This window comes from Oxyura jamaicensis, chromosome 4 (assembly GCF_011077185.1).
Source record: "Oxyura jamaicensis isolate SHBP4307 breed ruddy duck chromosome 4, BPBGC_Ojam_1.0, whole genome shotgun sequence".
NCBI lineage: Eukaryota > Metazoa > Chordata > Aves > Anseriformes > Anatidae > Oxyura > Oxyura jamaicensis.
Genome location: NC_048896.1, coordinates 37,862,720 through 37,878,208, shown reverse-complemented (window position 1 = coordinate 37,878,208; position 15,489 = coordinate 37,862,720).

Here is a 15,489-nt window from a genome sequence, read left to right as displayed (position 1 = left end):
ACTAGAAGTTCACTGAGCCTTTGTTATATTTTTCTTTTTAAAGGGAATTTCAGGTGGCAGCTGCTCTGGAAAAAAAGAATAAACTACTTATATTGGTTAATAAATCAATTAGTTGCCTTCACCTCAATCCAGCCAAAAAGGAGACAATACCATGATTTCTTGATAGCTGACTATGATAATTTGTGATTAGTTCATCCGCTTGAAGCACTGGTACATTATGAACCACTTGAATCATAAGTGACACTTTATGTTTGTAGTTTCATTGCTGAAAAGTGACTAGACAATGTGTGCTCTGCCAAGCCTGTGTATGTCACAAGGCGCCAGGCATAATGCAATTATGTGGAGAACCTTGAGAATCTATATATTGCTACTTGGTTGTTCTGTTTGAATTTGCAGAATAATGCTACCTGAGTACCTCAGGTCTTGGGCTTTTCTTTGAGCATCTCTAGAAAAATGTTTTTGAAGACAAGTTGTATGAGACTGAGCCTTAGGCAAATCAGAAGAGTGATGTTTCCACTTTTGTGAAAGCAGCTGTAAGCAAAAGCATGAGCTGTTTGAATTTATTCTTCTCATAGGGTTTCCCTAAAAAGTGATCATAAAAACATCTTAGCCCTTAACATATTTAACATATCCTCATGTGGGTCTTGTAAATGCTCAAGCTGCGCCTTCCATAGCCCATTAAACACAATTTTTGCCATTGAAAGAAGATGGCAGCGGGCTTTGCATAGACCTGGCAGCGCAGGGTGTCGGCACTTAGCAGCGCTTACCTCCACCTGAGCTGGCTGCAGCTTGGTTTTGCAGCTGGGCAGGGGCTGTGCCTGCTGCTGCCTCACCTCATTCAGCCTGAGCCTTGGAATACGTGGGTGAAGGCATCTATCACATTTAAAAGTTGAGAATGACATTTGCTAATAGTAGTAAGTTATTGTTACATTGGAGTGCACTATATATGTACTATGTACACTATATTATAATTCTGTATATTATATATGCTATGTATTGTAGTGTTATACATATAGGTGTATATATATATATAAACATTACGTGACTAGCTACAGTCTCAATGTTTATTAGAATCATTAAAGCAAGCAGTGTGAGAAGTGACACCTTTTTACTAAGCAGGCATTCTCCCTCTGGGGGAATTTCTGCACTCTGTCTCTGGGTAAATGAACTCTGTGATAGACTGATTCACAGGATTTGAGGGGAAATATCTTTCTCAGGCTATGAATATGATAAGAATACCACTGTAATTGTCATCATATGGGAATGCCACAACACCAGCACTTAGCTGTGCTTATCAGTACTGAATAACTACTAAGAAAACTCTACAGAGAGATTCACAGGTTATGTTTTTTGTTTCGTTTTTTCTTCTATCATGTTCTCACACTATCTATAAATACTTTATAGGGAAGATAAAAAAAAAACATACATGCATGTATCTTCTGGTCTGCCAAGTGTGTCAGCCATTGTACATATTAAATTAATGAATTGCTCTAGCAAAGAAATTTCAAAGTCACAAGAATTGATTTGGCAGTGTTTTTAATCAGTCCATTATTAGGAAATTTTTAATTCAAAACTAGATCCAGCTTTTCCATATTCTGAAAAGATCAGCAGACTTGTATGTTTGTTTTGAAAACAAATTAAATCAGGGAATGATTTGCTTTCATAGGATCAAAGTTTAGCGTGCATTACCATACATTTTTTGGCTGAAAACACAAATATTCTAGGCATATATTCAATACAGTTTTTTCTTCATCTTGATGAGGTGAGACAGCTCTTCTCTGAGGAGAACTGAGGATTCAGTGCAGCACTTTTAAAGATTGCTATGAGCACCCAACTGAAGAAAAACCTGTTCAGTGAGCAGGTGAAGGCTCTACATAATTTTGCATCCCTGTATCACAGCAACAGTTCAGAGGAAAAATAGTCCAACTTTTTAAGAGCATAACTGTAATGGGAAAAGTTTTCTTTTTCTTGCCATGCTTACTGCATCTTTGGCCAATTCATTTTTCCATACTCTTAGATCACTAGGTGGACAATGGTTTTGTTATTGATTATTAATTATTTTTAATATTATTATCACAAAAATCATAACAACACAATTCAGATGCCAAAGGAGACTATGGAAGTACCTTAAGTACACGTGGCATAAAAGTTTCCTGTAGGATTATTCTGGTAACATGAACCTGGTTCCACTACTGTGTCATCTGCTCAAGTATTTTGGTTTTTGAATCAATATATTTTTCTTTCACAGGGTGGTATGTACGTATGTTAATTATCATTTATTGGTATACACACTGAAATGGGACTGCTTGTTTCCAAACTGTCACCATAACTTTTTTTTGGCTCATAAATGGAGCCTTCAAAATCAATTTAGCTCAGGAACTCATCAGGTGCCTCATGGGCATCGTGTTGCTGTGGCAGTGAGCATTTAAAATATCACTGTGTGGGTGGTGGGTTGGCATGTGACTTCTACAACCCAAGCCCTTCTGATTAAAGAAAACATGGAGTAAAAGTAAATCAGAAGTAATTTTCTCTTTACAAGTTCAGATTTCATTTATATATATATATATATATTAAATATGTATAAACCATATTAACCTGCTCTCATACAATTTTGGTTATGTAATTTGATGATTAATCTACAAGATTGATGCAAGATTTAAATATTGTTTGCTGAGCAGAACAAAGTCAAGATATGAGATGATGCAGCAAAAGCAAACAGTTGTATTCTTATTTTTATATCTTGATTGCGTTAGACTCCCAGTACTGCCAGGCGCAAAGCTCTTAACAGGTTGTAAAGATATTATATGGCTTTTGGAAAGCAGATTTGTAAGTGTTTGTATGTATATCGCTGTGTCTGTCTGTGCTTGTATAAATGTATTTCAGGTGCAGCAGAGTTTCTCTACATCCTCCTTCTCCACTCCACGTGGAACAGTCTGTTGCTATGACCACTTTTGCAGTGAGTCAATGTCTATTTAAATCTAGGAGGTTAGCAACATGCAGTCAATCACTGGATTTCATTGGCTGAACATTCCCAAGAGTTTTATAATTAGTTAAGTATTCCTCTCTGCTTAAAATGGACATATTTTTCTAGGCATACATTGTGAATTTAGAACTTTCTGAGTGTTCTCTTTTTTTTTTTTTTTTAAAAAGAATAATTTCCTCCACACTACCAACAAAACAAAGTGCAGATCAGCTACAAAAACTTTATCCTGTGCTCAGACAAATGAGCTTAGAAGACGCATGATGCAATTAAAACAACCAAGCTCACTTCCAAGCAGCTATGCCAATTAGCATTTAAGAACATTTGAGATTGTTTAGCTGACTAGTGATATACCAGAGGAAATTTAGTTTTCTTTTCTTTAAATAAAGTGCTGTGAAGAGGCATAGACAAATAATGTTTTTGCATAGGCCAATATACCTTTCCTCTCAATCACTATGGATCTCTTTTATCAATCTGCTCTACGCCTAAATGGTCACCTTTTGAAGATGAAGGAAAGAATGTCTGCTAACACTTTATTAGGCTCAACTGGAGGAGATGAGGTCCTTAGAAACCTCCTTTCTGAATTCAGATGTGGAATGAAGTACCATCAAATAGACTGTGTGTATACTCTGCATATATCTCTGTTATTCCACCTCACTACTTCCCCTCTCAGTGTTTTTGTTTCTTAAATCTTTTTTCTCCCTCTTCTCACAGTTCTCTTTAAATATTGTAGTCAACACTGCCAACTATTAAAATATTCTTGTAATTATTTCCACATAATGGGCAATGACCAACTTTGACTTTCCCCGACTACAAACCTGACTCTATATTGAGGTAGTCAGTTATATTTAGTGGGTGATATTGGTGGTAAGGTTATGGTTGGACCAGATGATCTTGAAGGTCTTTTCCAACCTTAATGATTCTATGATTCTGTGATATTTGATGGTGATAGTCCTTCCTCGAGTCTTCTTATCAGCAAGGGGTGTGAAAGCTGTGCAAGTAACATCATCTTGCTTTCACAGCTTTTCAACTTATTCGCAGTCTGAAGACTTTATGGAAAATCCTTGAGGTTGAATAAGTATGAGGAGAAATTAAAAATTAATCAGACTTAACCTTTGAATTTCTGGGATCTTCCTTATTATTTTTCATTTTTTGTTTGGAAACAAACAAATCAGAGGATTGTAGAATCATAGGATGGTTTGGGTTGGAAGGGACCCTAAAGATTTTCTAATTCCAACCCCCTGGCATGGTTGAATATTCCAACCTCCCCACTGGCAGGGAGGTTGGAATATTCAAAATAATATATTCAAAATAAATATTAAAATATTTACTGTTGATACACCATATCTTACAAATCTTTAGTATTTCTACCTCAAAATGCTCAGAAATCATGAAATAACTACTCAAAATTAAGGAAATCTGCAGCAATGTTATGAATTACTGACAAAACTGTAAACTGTGAGTTTTCTATCACTTTTTTGGTTTTGTGATGCTTAGAAATACTTTAGATTATGTTTTCCATCCTTCTTCCTGAAAACGGAATAATTTCCCACCATTTTGGTTGATTCATCAGGCTAAAAATATTTTTAACTTTAACACATTTTACCATATTTAACATTTCTAGAAACAAAGCAACAAGCAATACAAAACACAAAGTATTTTAAGACCTTCATAAAATAATGAAATTTTACAGTACTGTATTACACATTATTTTCCCAGAGCCCCAGTAATATGATAGGAAAGGAGAAGAGCATAGATTCTGTATGACAATAAGAGAGAGCTGTTAATAAATATTTGCATAAGCCATCACAAGTCAGAAAGCTACTGAGGATTCCCCAAGGTCACTCAGAACCCCCCTTGAGTATCCACTTTAAATGATTATCATGTTCTCACAGAAGACAAAATAATAATTATGGAGGCTGTTAAAGGATCTGTGTTTTTGTTGCACTTTAAAATGACAGCCATCTGGAAAACTGTTGTTGGCACCTACCCTAATGTCAGTGATAAGTAAAAATCTTTGGATATATCTGGGGAGGGTGTGGGGGATTCACTTTCCTATCTTTAGGCAAAAGATGGATTTATATATAAGTACTTTATCTAACCTTAAACTTAGTAAAACTTCAGATGCTAAAGATTTCAAACTTTTTTTTTTTTTCCCATTGAAAATATTGAAATATAGAAAATAAGTAATATTCATTGTAAAAATCTTCCATTTCATACAAGAACACACATCCCTGATCCCTGGCTGTATATTAAAGAATTCCTTTGCAAGAAAAAAAAATAATTAAAAAAAATTAAGAAGACACAGACTGTTTCTCTTCAGCATGTTATACTTCCATGCTATTCAGTATAAATTTCTGTACTATTTATAGTCAGCAAGTTAGGTAAATGTCTGTCACATTTGCCTATTATTTTTCTTTGTTTACAAATAAGAGTGATTGCTAGACATAAATATTCTTTGACATTTAATGGAGAAAAATCTGTGTCCTACTGAGTTAAGGATCAAGACCCTCAGCATGGTGCTAAAGAAAGTTAAATATTTGACAAGGTAGTTATTGAGCACCTAGAGATGGAAATAGTGAGATAAGTTTATTTGCCTTTTCTTAGTAGAACTAGTGTGAATTCTTTCAACAAGGTGTGTGCTTTCTTGCAGGGCTGTCAGTGCAGAAACCTCTTTGTAAGACAAAGGCCTATGATTTTTCCCTGAAAAATGAAACAGCTGTTGTTATTTTCTTTCAGGACATGTTCTAAGGACAGAAAAAGCTGTAGAAAAAACTTGTACCATGCTAGAACAGGTGTGGTTTGAGCTCCTTTCATTGTGTTAAATATCACACTCCAGGAGACTGTTGTAACTACTAACTACAGAGACACATACCAGTTTTTCTTCTCACCCAGGTGGCTTTTCTTCACAATTACTTGGCTTCAGCAGGATGAACCTACTTCCAAATGGCATCATGGTTGTCATAGTTCTGAGAGAAGGCAAGAGATTTGAATTCACATCACCCCAGAGAAAGGTGAAAACTGAAACCTCTGGTGCTGTGAGAGCTGTAGTCACTGCGATGCCAGTAGTTCTTTGGGCTACCTGTGCCAGTGCCTCACCATCCCCAGAGTAAAGAATTTCTTCCTTATATCTAATATAAGCCTACCGCCTGTTAGTATAAAGCCCCGTTGTCCTCTCACTACACTTCCTGACAAAGAGTCCCTCCACAGCTTTTCTGTAGCCCCCCTTTAGGTACTGGGAGGCTGCTATGAGGTGTCCCCAGAGCCTTTTCTTCTCCAGGCTGAACAACCCCAACTCCCTCAGCCTGTCTTCATAGGAGAGGTGCTCCAGCCCCCTGATCATCTTTGTGGTCCTCCTCAGGACTCGTTGTATTCCCTCCAGCGTGTCGACCACACCACACAGCTTGGTGTCATCGGCAAACTTGCTGAGGGTACACTCAATTTCACTCTCCATGTCAGTGACAAAGATGTTAAACAGTGCCAGTCCCAATACTGACACCTGAGAAATAATAAATGCATGAGTCAGACTCATGCCACTCAGAAAATATGTATGAGTCAGAGTGCATTATTTAAAGCAGAAATTGGTAGGATAGTTTCGCCTAATTACCTTTTGGGGATCTACAATAGCTACAGCCACAAAAAGAGAATTCTATCCTTGAAGTCTCTCCCTGGAAGAAAACATCCACTCATAGACATAACAGCTTGCATATACATAATTTTCCTCCCAAAAGAAATAATTAGTGTATGGTTACTTGTGAATGGAATTTTATTTGGCTTAGGGTCTTTCCACTGTGCCCAAGGCTTGGACACAATATATGTAATTTGATTTGGTTTCATTCTTGGTATTATCTCCTAGCTTGTTGCTGTTACTTCTGACTTCCTCAGCTTCCATGTTATCAAGAACCAGAAAATCTAGGAGCACTAACCTAGAGTTATTGAAAGCTTCTATAATACGTGGAGATTAATATGATTGCATGACATTACAGAACAATATGGATTGTTTAAGAAAATAATAAAAAATATGCTATTGCATATTATATTTATTATATATTATTATATATATATGTTAGTATAATGGAAAAAAAAAAAAACAACTAAAACAACAACAATAAAAACAACAAATTAAAACAAGCAAAAGTACCTAACTTGTAACTGATAGCCACTAGAGCATGCACAGACTGTATCTTGAAATGATTCCATAACAGAAAACATTATTTTGTGTACACAAACGAGCAGATACTCTGATTGCTTGGAAAGTAAAGCCAATTCATTTTGTCTGGAACCAGCTAGATGCGAACTGAAATACTTCAATTTGCTAAACTGAGTATAATTTTTTGTTTCAAAACATAATAAACAGTGCCACCTTCTTATGGCAAAGCGTGTCTTGAAAATTATGGCTTGAACCATTTTTTCTTATGAGCTTTTTGGGATTACTTTTTTTCTAAATTACAGTGAATCATTTTCTCTTGATAAGGCGGCATGGTGAGTCTCGAACAGTATAATTTAGCCAAGGAGTGAAGACATTTCCAAAGAACAGAATGCCAAATTCCTATGTGACAACTCTCAGGCCATAGTAGGAAAGTGTATTTGATTTGATTTGACTGAAAGTGAAATATTATATTTGCATATATTTATTTACTGTCATGATTTCTAAAGTACCTAGTACTTTTTAGTCATGCAAGTGTTCCCAGATTTTATTTTAGGATCTATTTAGCCCTAAATGAGGTGTTAGTTAAATGCTTTCCCACAGGATGGAAATTTCAGTATTTGTTAAATTTTAGTAGTAAGTTTTGTAAGGTTATAGTTGGTTAAAAAAATGTGTTTAATCATATCCTGAAAGGCATACATGCCAAAGTAAAAAGAAATGTGAAGGAGAAGGGTCAACAATTAGTGGTGGCACTACCATCTAGTGGGAATCTTTGTTGCTGCCTAAGTCCGCAGTGCTGCTCTGGAATACCAAAGGGAGGTGCCCACTGGTAGATGAATGACTTCAAGAGAGTTGTAGGGGAGTAAATACATGAATATTCATACCTATTTCTCCTTTGAAATGTTTTGCAGCATCTTTTATATTTTTTTATATTAACATAATTTATTTTCTTCTGTCCAAAACATTTTCAATATGTACTATTCAGACAAATCTGTTCAAATATTGTGTTATTTATCATGTCAAAGATGTACAGCTGCTTTGCTGTGTGTTTAATTACATTCCCAACAGCATGAACCATGTCTGTTTAATAGGCACCATTGTTATGGTACTTGTTTACTCACGTGTTTTTTTTTGGAAAGAGCAAAGAATAATTTCATGAGCTATAAAATCACATATATGCAAAGCTCTTCCTCAGGTTAGTTATTTCCTGTGAAATCTATGGTACTTATTTTATAATAGTTAGCATTAAAAACGTGGTCCCTTCAGGAGTTTATAGCTGCATTAATTTGTAAATGTAATAACATACCACATCTTAAATATAGCAGGAACTGCCAGAACTATGGTCAAATTTGTATTCTTGTAGTCATAAATTCCACAGAACCACCCGAAGACTGCAGACCAAACAATAATCTGGCTCCTAACAATATAATTTTCTCATTACAAAAAATAGGAGAAGTCACATCTAGGAACCTTTCTTCCCTTTTCCCTTTTTTAACCAAATCAACCACTATTCTGTTATGCAGTTTATCCTGATGCATGGCCACTATAGCCATATCTGTCAGATGGAAGCATTCAATGCCTTTTTTTTTTTTTTTTCTAGTCCACACTGATAAACTAAGTACGATCTCAAAATTTCTAGTCATATTATCCCGAGATGTCAGTATCGAGATTTCAGAATCTAAACTGCTGATTTTCTCTCCCTGTTGGGATCTTCAGGTTGTTTATAGGAATTAACAGAGTATTTTCAATACACAGCAGATAAGGGATTTTATAGTCACAAGAATTTATGAATTCACATAAGCTGCAAAAATAAAATCAAGTAATTTTGCAGTTGTGCAAAAGTTCAATCTCCCATCACTCAATGATGAAAAATACTCTGGAGCTTCATAAATTAATTTTCTCTCAGACCTACTATTGCCTGTGTTCAAAGCACACAGTTACTCAGTATTGTGACTCCTGCCTGGTGGTGCCTGATTATATGAATCCCTAGTCTAATTACTTTGCACTTCTCTCTGCTGAGATGGATGAGCCACTTGAGACCAATCTGTGCAAATTAGTTTGTCTGCTTTTTCCCGTGCATTTGCAGAAGTTTCTTCCTTTTCCTATTTTCTGTCATCAGTAAATTTTGCTGCTTCTGAATTCACCAAATCATTTACTTCGTGAGTGAAAAATATGGGTACTAAGCTGACGTCTGCAGAGCCTTTCAGGTATTCCTCTTTGCCATTCCTTTCACATTTCCATGGTGTAAGCCCGAATATTCAAATGGCAGATATATAGAGCTTGTGCATTTGAGCACATATGAGCACCCAAGTCTTCAGTGTTTCTAAAAGATAAGAAAAATCATGGTTATCATTCTGTGTAACAAATGTCCTTCAGTTTTTATCTGAATTGCAGAAAACAACTAATAATGACTATCTGCTTCCTTAAAATAGAAATCCAGCCTACATATGCTGTCACCATATACAGTATGTTTTACAGATGAGTCAGAACATCTCTATCAACAAGTCAATATACTAAATGAATTAAGTCTGATTCCAGTTTATTCAGTACATTTTGCCCACTTTATTTTTCTCATAGTGAAGATTTTTGTTAAGCATGTGTGTCACTGCTTTTTGATACATATCTTTAAATTTAATTTAGGTAGCAATTATGCTTAATTCTTCACATTTTTAAAATACAATAATGCAATAAGAGTACTTCACATGTTTCAGCTGGCAGAAAGATTCATTTGATTTCATTAAACTGATTACATTTTATGCTTGTTGACTCGCTTGATGTAGAAGGGTTACAATGCCGTGTCAGATTTTGTTCCATAACTATTGTATGTGCCAAACTCATATTCATAGTATTGTGTTTATATTCAGAATATTCAGACAAAAGAAATCATATATGGTATACATTTATAGATTCACATTTTTCCATCTGACAGGCAGAGGTGGCACGATCTCCATATAAACCACACACACACACAAAAGCTCTGTATAAGCTCAGCTTTGCTCATCAGTCAGGTGGATGGAAACCCCACAGAAGGCATTGGGCTTCCAATATCACCTTACCTATGGCTCTTGATGCTATTTTTCATAGACGTACAGATACAAAGATATTAGATAGATCAGCTTGCACCAATAGTGACTGGGAGCTGAATCTCTATGCATTTTGGAAAAATAACAATGATTTGTGTGTTTGCACAACTAAATTTAATTATAATTACAACATCACATATTAATTTAACTTTACCAGTAGTTATGCCTACAGATACTTCCTTCAATAAGTAGGTGACTTTTTACTATGATGGCTCTATAGTGCCTCAAGGAATGGGACGTTTATCTGTGATTAAAGCCTTTGTACATGACCATAACTGAGATAATAGAAACTGGCATACTGCTGACTTTGTAATAGGAATATATTTTCTGAATTGCATTTATGCTTAACATGACACGGGTATTTGAAAAATAAAATAAAATAAAAAGAATACTGAAACCATTTAAAAAGCTTCTATTATGTTTTATTCTACTTTTTTCTCCACTCTATTTTTTTTTTTTTTTTGTCAGGCAGAATAGAATAGTCTTTCAAGTTTTTCAAACAATCACAGAAATACTGCTTAGCTTGGTGCAGGTTTTTGGTACTGTACTTTCTTCAATAATAATGAAGTTATTTTAATTTTCTTACATTGCTGGAATCCATGCCACTCTTCCACTTTTCTAAGCTAGTTTCAAAACATCAGCTGGATATACATGAAGCATTGTGGGTGATCTGTGTGGTTTATATTTTCCATAGAAGATCGAATCTGTTGTACAGACACCAAATATTGAAGATAAAGTTTTTAATATACCACCACAGAGTTCTACGCTGTGCTGCTGAACCACACAAAAATAAATTTGTCCTCCTTCTGCTATTTTCACTTATGTGTGCTTTCCAATGGAAGATCATGACAGTCCTTTTTTCCATGTTATATAGGTTTCATTGACATGAAACTTAGATACCCGAACATTCATAGGTGAAAAGGTTGGCAAAAGAACATGGGGAAGCTACAGAAAATTGTCAGCTGTTGTTCCTTTCAAACTGCATTTTAAGAAGACTTACCTTAATGAAAAATTCGATGTTGCTTTAATCTGGAGAAGACCCAGCTTGAGTGGAAGAGAAAGGAGTAAATGTTGTGACATGCAAAGTGCAAGAATGGTAAGGGCATTTGATGGAAGAAGAAGAGATGTCTCAGCAAAAATGAAGAAGGAGCATGGAAGAGGCCTGAGTTTATTTGGAAATGGGAATGGGGAATTTTATTGCTGCAGCAAGCGATGAAGAAAAGATGATGTTGAAAAGGTATAAGATGGCAGAATGGTGTTGTAATATAGGCTTCCAGCAAGATGTGACAGGATGAGGTGGCTCTGGGAAACAAGACATCATTCAGTGAAACAAACAAAAGACAACGAAATGTATGACAGAGAGGACTTTCATACTTGGGTAAAACCAGTTGGTATCCACAAAAGGACTCAGAATTGGTAGCTACTAATAGTTGCGGTATTGAACCTGAACCGACCTGAGCTGATCCATTTAATCATTAGGGATGTGACCTATCACATAGTCAAGGTGAGAATGTCTGTCCTCTTCCATTCCCCATACCACTTTTCCTTAGGTATAACATAGACCATAGGGACCTCGCATGTCTGTAATAAGTGGAGAATGACAGGTTCCTTGGGATACTGATCCCAGCTTGTTTACTGATTTAGATAAGCTAAAGCTCTGAAACTCCTTCACTGACTAAAGAAGGATTCTTAGGAAACTCTTTTCCAAATTTATGAATCTAGTTTGAAATTAGAAACACACATTTGTCCATAATCTTTCCTCAAGGTTTTTCAAGTGAATATCATTTCTTGACTGAACTGAACTGATCCTCTGATTTGTTTGTGGTTAAAAAGCAAATAGTTCATATTTTTATTGTAGGTATTCCTCTGTAATGGTGACAGAGATATTCATTTTAAACGCAAAAGGCTATATTTTGAAAACTCTAGACCTAAATAGATATCAACTTGCTCTGCTCCATTCTGGATTTTGGTATATGCAGTCTTAGAACTTGTGTCTTATTTTTGCTAGCTTTACAGTCCATGAAAAGTAGTAACTTTCTGGAATTATGCTTATCAGCTGAAGCAAGTTAAGATCATCTTTGATTAGGGAATGAAAGAAATTCTTATCTTCCTACGGTTAATTTTGGTATTTACTTGCTGCAGTTGAAATGAGTTCTTTTAGGAGTCTATATGCTTTCACATCAAACAGTGTGAAAAATTCAGGCCAATTAGGAATGAGGATTTCATTTCTAATCTTTAATACTCATATGAAACAAGTCAGTATCGAGTATGCAGCCAACACAGAAATCTCTTGAATAAGTACTTTTTAAGGTAAAACATACAGATTCGGTCTTTTCAGAACATCTGTGAAAACAGAAGCAGAAATTTCATTTGACTGTCAGTAACTACGACTGAAGCAGATTCTTTGCAGGGCAGGAAGTATCAGGATACTTTTATTAAAGCTTTTTATTATAAAGATTTATTAGCTGGTGACAAAAATGGTTGGAAAATTCTTTTCTTTTTGGAAAAGAAAATCCAAATAAAAGTCCTTGTAATAATGGAAGCATTGAAGAAAAGAAGGGTCTGACTGCCAGCTCTCCCCCCGTACTTTGCAACAGTAACATTTTTGGCATGTTTGTGTAGATCAGTACTGATTGGTGGGTTTTATGTGAACTTTGTATGTTTTATGGTGTCAGCCACAGTATCTAGAAAACTGATGTTGATTTACAGGTTGGTAAGAATCTTAGTAGTGAGTGCTGTTACATTTTGTAGTCTGTGGAATAATGCCTCTGTGACCTGGGAAAGACTGACAATAGTTTCAATGAAATCTTTCTATTTCTCAGCATGCAAATATTTGTTTCTGAGCCTTGGGATAGTGGAAGAGTGTCCCTGAGTGAGAGTATCTTTTCTTGTAACGCTACAAATAGGATTTTATGAAGTATATTGATTTTATGACACATTTGATTTCAAAATTTAAAGAAGTATAGGAATTCATAGGTCCTTGTCCACCCTGACAATGCTCCTCCATTGTTTGATGATTTCATTAGTATTGTTTTTCCTAAGTTGTTGATTTTTTTTTCTTTTTTTTTTTTTTCCTGGAAATACTGATGTATTCTGGAAATAATGATACATTTCTCTTGCTGGGCTGATTCTTTGAAACTTAATCTTCTGAACACATCGGAGAGGTGAGACATGTTCTCATGTTCTCTTCTAGTTAATATTAGTCATACACTTTCCACTGACTGTTGCCAAGAATTTCTGCATTTTTTTGCTTGAAACCCAATGAAGCTGGTAAGAGCTGATAAAACTCCAAAACAAAACTCCCACTGCCACAAACCATATTTGTATAACAATATTCTGAATCAATAAATTTTTTGATTTGCATTCAGAATAGAAAAAAAAAAAAGGAAGGGTTTAAGGAAGAGTCTAAGAAAACTTTTTTATTACATATCTTTTTTAAGAATAAGCATTTCTATTTGCAATACTCCCGTGTTACATCTGATATTAAATGTTCCCATCTGATGGTATTCTAAAAGAAATTGAGGCTTATCATGACAGGTTATATTCCATTTGTCAATTAAACCACATAAGTAAGTCTCCATCTTAAGTGTAAAAATAAACATCATTAGAAAGACTTTTCCTAATTGAAACATTGTAAAGATTTAAAATGACAGAAAATGACAAAAACAAAATCTGTCTTATGAAATCATTTTCTCTGAAAGAACAACTTTGTGTAAACTGTTTTTCTTGGTACTATTTTCTCTGTATTGGGACACATTTTTTAAAGTATTAGATTTGGCATAGTCCAACTTCCAAGTGGTTTATTTTGTCATCTTAACAGTCTTTTGCTAGAGAATGTGTGTGAAATGTTAACAACTTTCAGCAGATACCTTTTCATTATCCTTTTTTTGAGGTAAACAATTCCAGTAGTTTCAGTCTTCACAGGAGACTGCTGCGTGCTCTTGCATTTTCTCCCTAGCACTCTACTCCAAGGAGAACAGACCCCTCTTGGCTCTGCTATTCAAAAGGCATAAAGTATTCTACATCTTGCATTCATGTAACCTAATGATTTGCTTGTCTGAAAGTACACAGTGAGCTGTAGTTTTCACTGAGCTGCCTACATTCAGGACCTTCACTTGAATTAATACAAATAATTTAGAACCCTATAAAGTGAAGCCATTTTCTCACTTTTCAGTATACATTTATCAACATACTCCATCTTCATCCCTATTCACCTGTCCCAAGGGTTCCCTCTGAAGTTTCTCAAAAGCTCTTTTGGACTTGGCTAATCAAAATAACTTCAAACATAACTGGACAGTTACTTGATAACCTTCAGTACAGTCTAAGAACCAGATATATCTTACACCATCACTGTAAGTACACTGATATTATTTCACTATTAAACTTGTATTGAATGCCATGCAAAAATTAAAAATCTTGTTACTCTGGAACAGGGGATAGAGACAGTCTGATTCTTTACTTGGTAATGATGGAATTAGCTCAAACGAGCCTAATTCGGTGATGATTATTTTCAGTGGCTACTGTTATTGAAAGAACTTGCATAGATAATCTGTCAAATTTACTGTACCTTTTTGTATTTAAAGAGGATATATATCATTTTCCTGTGTCGAAAAACAATTGAGATTTTGAAGTACATTATTCTGAAGTGGGATAGAGACAAAGTCACAGCATTTTCAATGGCTAATATTACCCTTGCCCAATCAGAACTTAAAAAAAAATAGAAAAAAAAATACAGTTTGAATCTTTTTGTCTTTATGGAAGTTACTACAATTAAAACTTTGAACCAGATCTTTTAAGTTTTTTCCTGAAATGAGAAATTTTCCAAGGCAAGAAAAGTGACTTTAAAAAAAGAAAATCTGTTGACTGTTGCATGTAGTTGTAACCATTGCCTTCTGATAACATGTGTATTAGAGTTTTAACTCCAGATATCTCAGTGCCAGAGTAGCTGCTGTCTGGAAACACCATTGCTAATTTTGCCTTGTAAAGACTGAGCACAAGCTCAATGACAGTCTCATTTAGGTTTGTAGCCTCCAGGGCCATAACATGCTCCTTTTGAACTTGCTCCTGTTACCATTAGGATTTAGCTTCATATTTCCTAGTGCAACACAAAATTTGCTGTTTTGGAGTCTTTTCTCTCCAGTTTTCAAAGTAAATGTGTGTGAGATCCCATAGGTGTCCTGATCGGGATGTTCAATTTTCATTCCCACTATAATGCCTTATATTTTGTATAAGGTGCTTATTAAATTTCCCTCTCTTCCTCCCTTTTGGTAGGACAACAC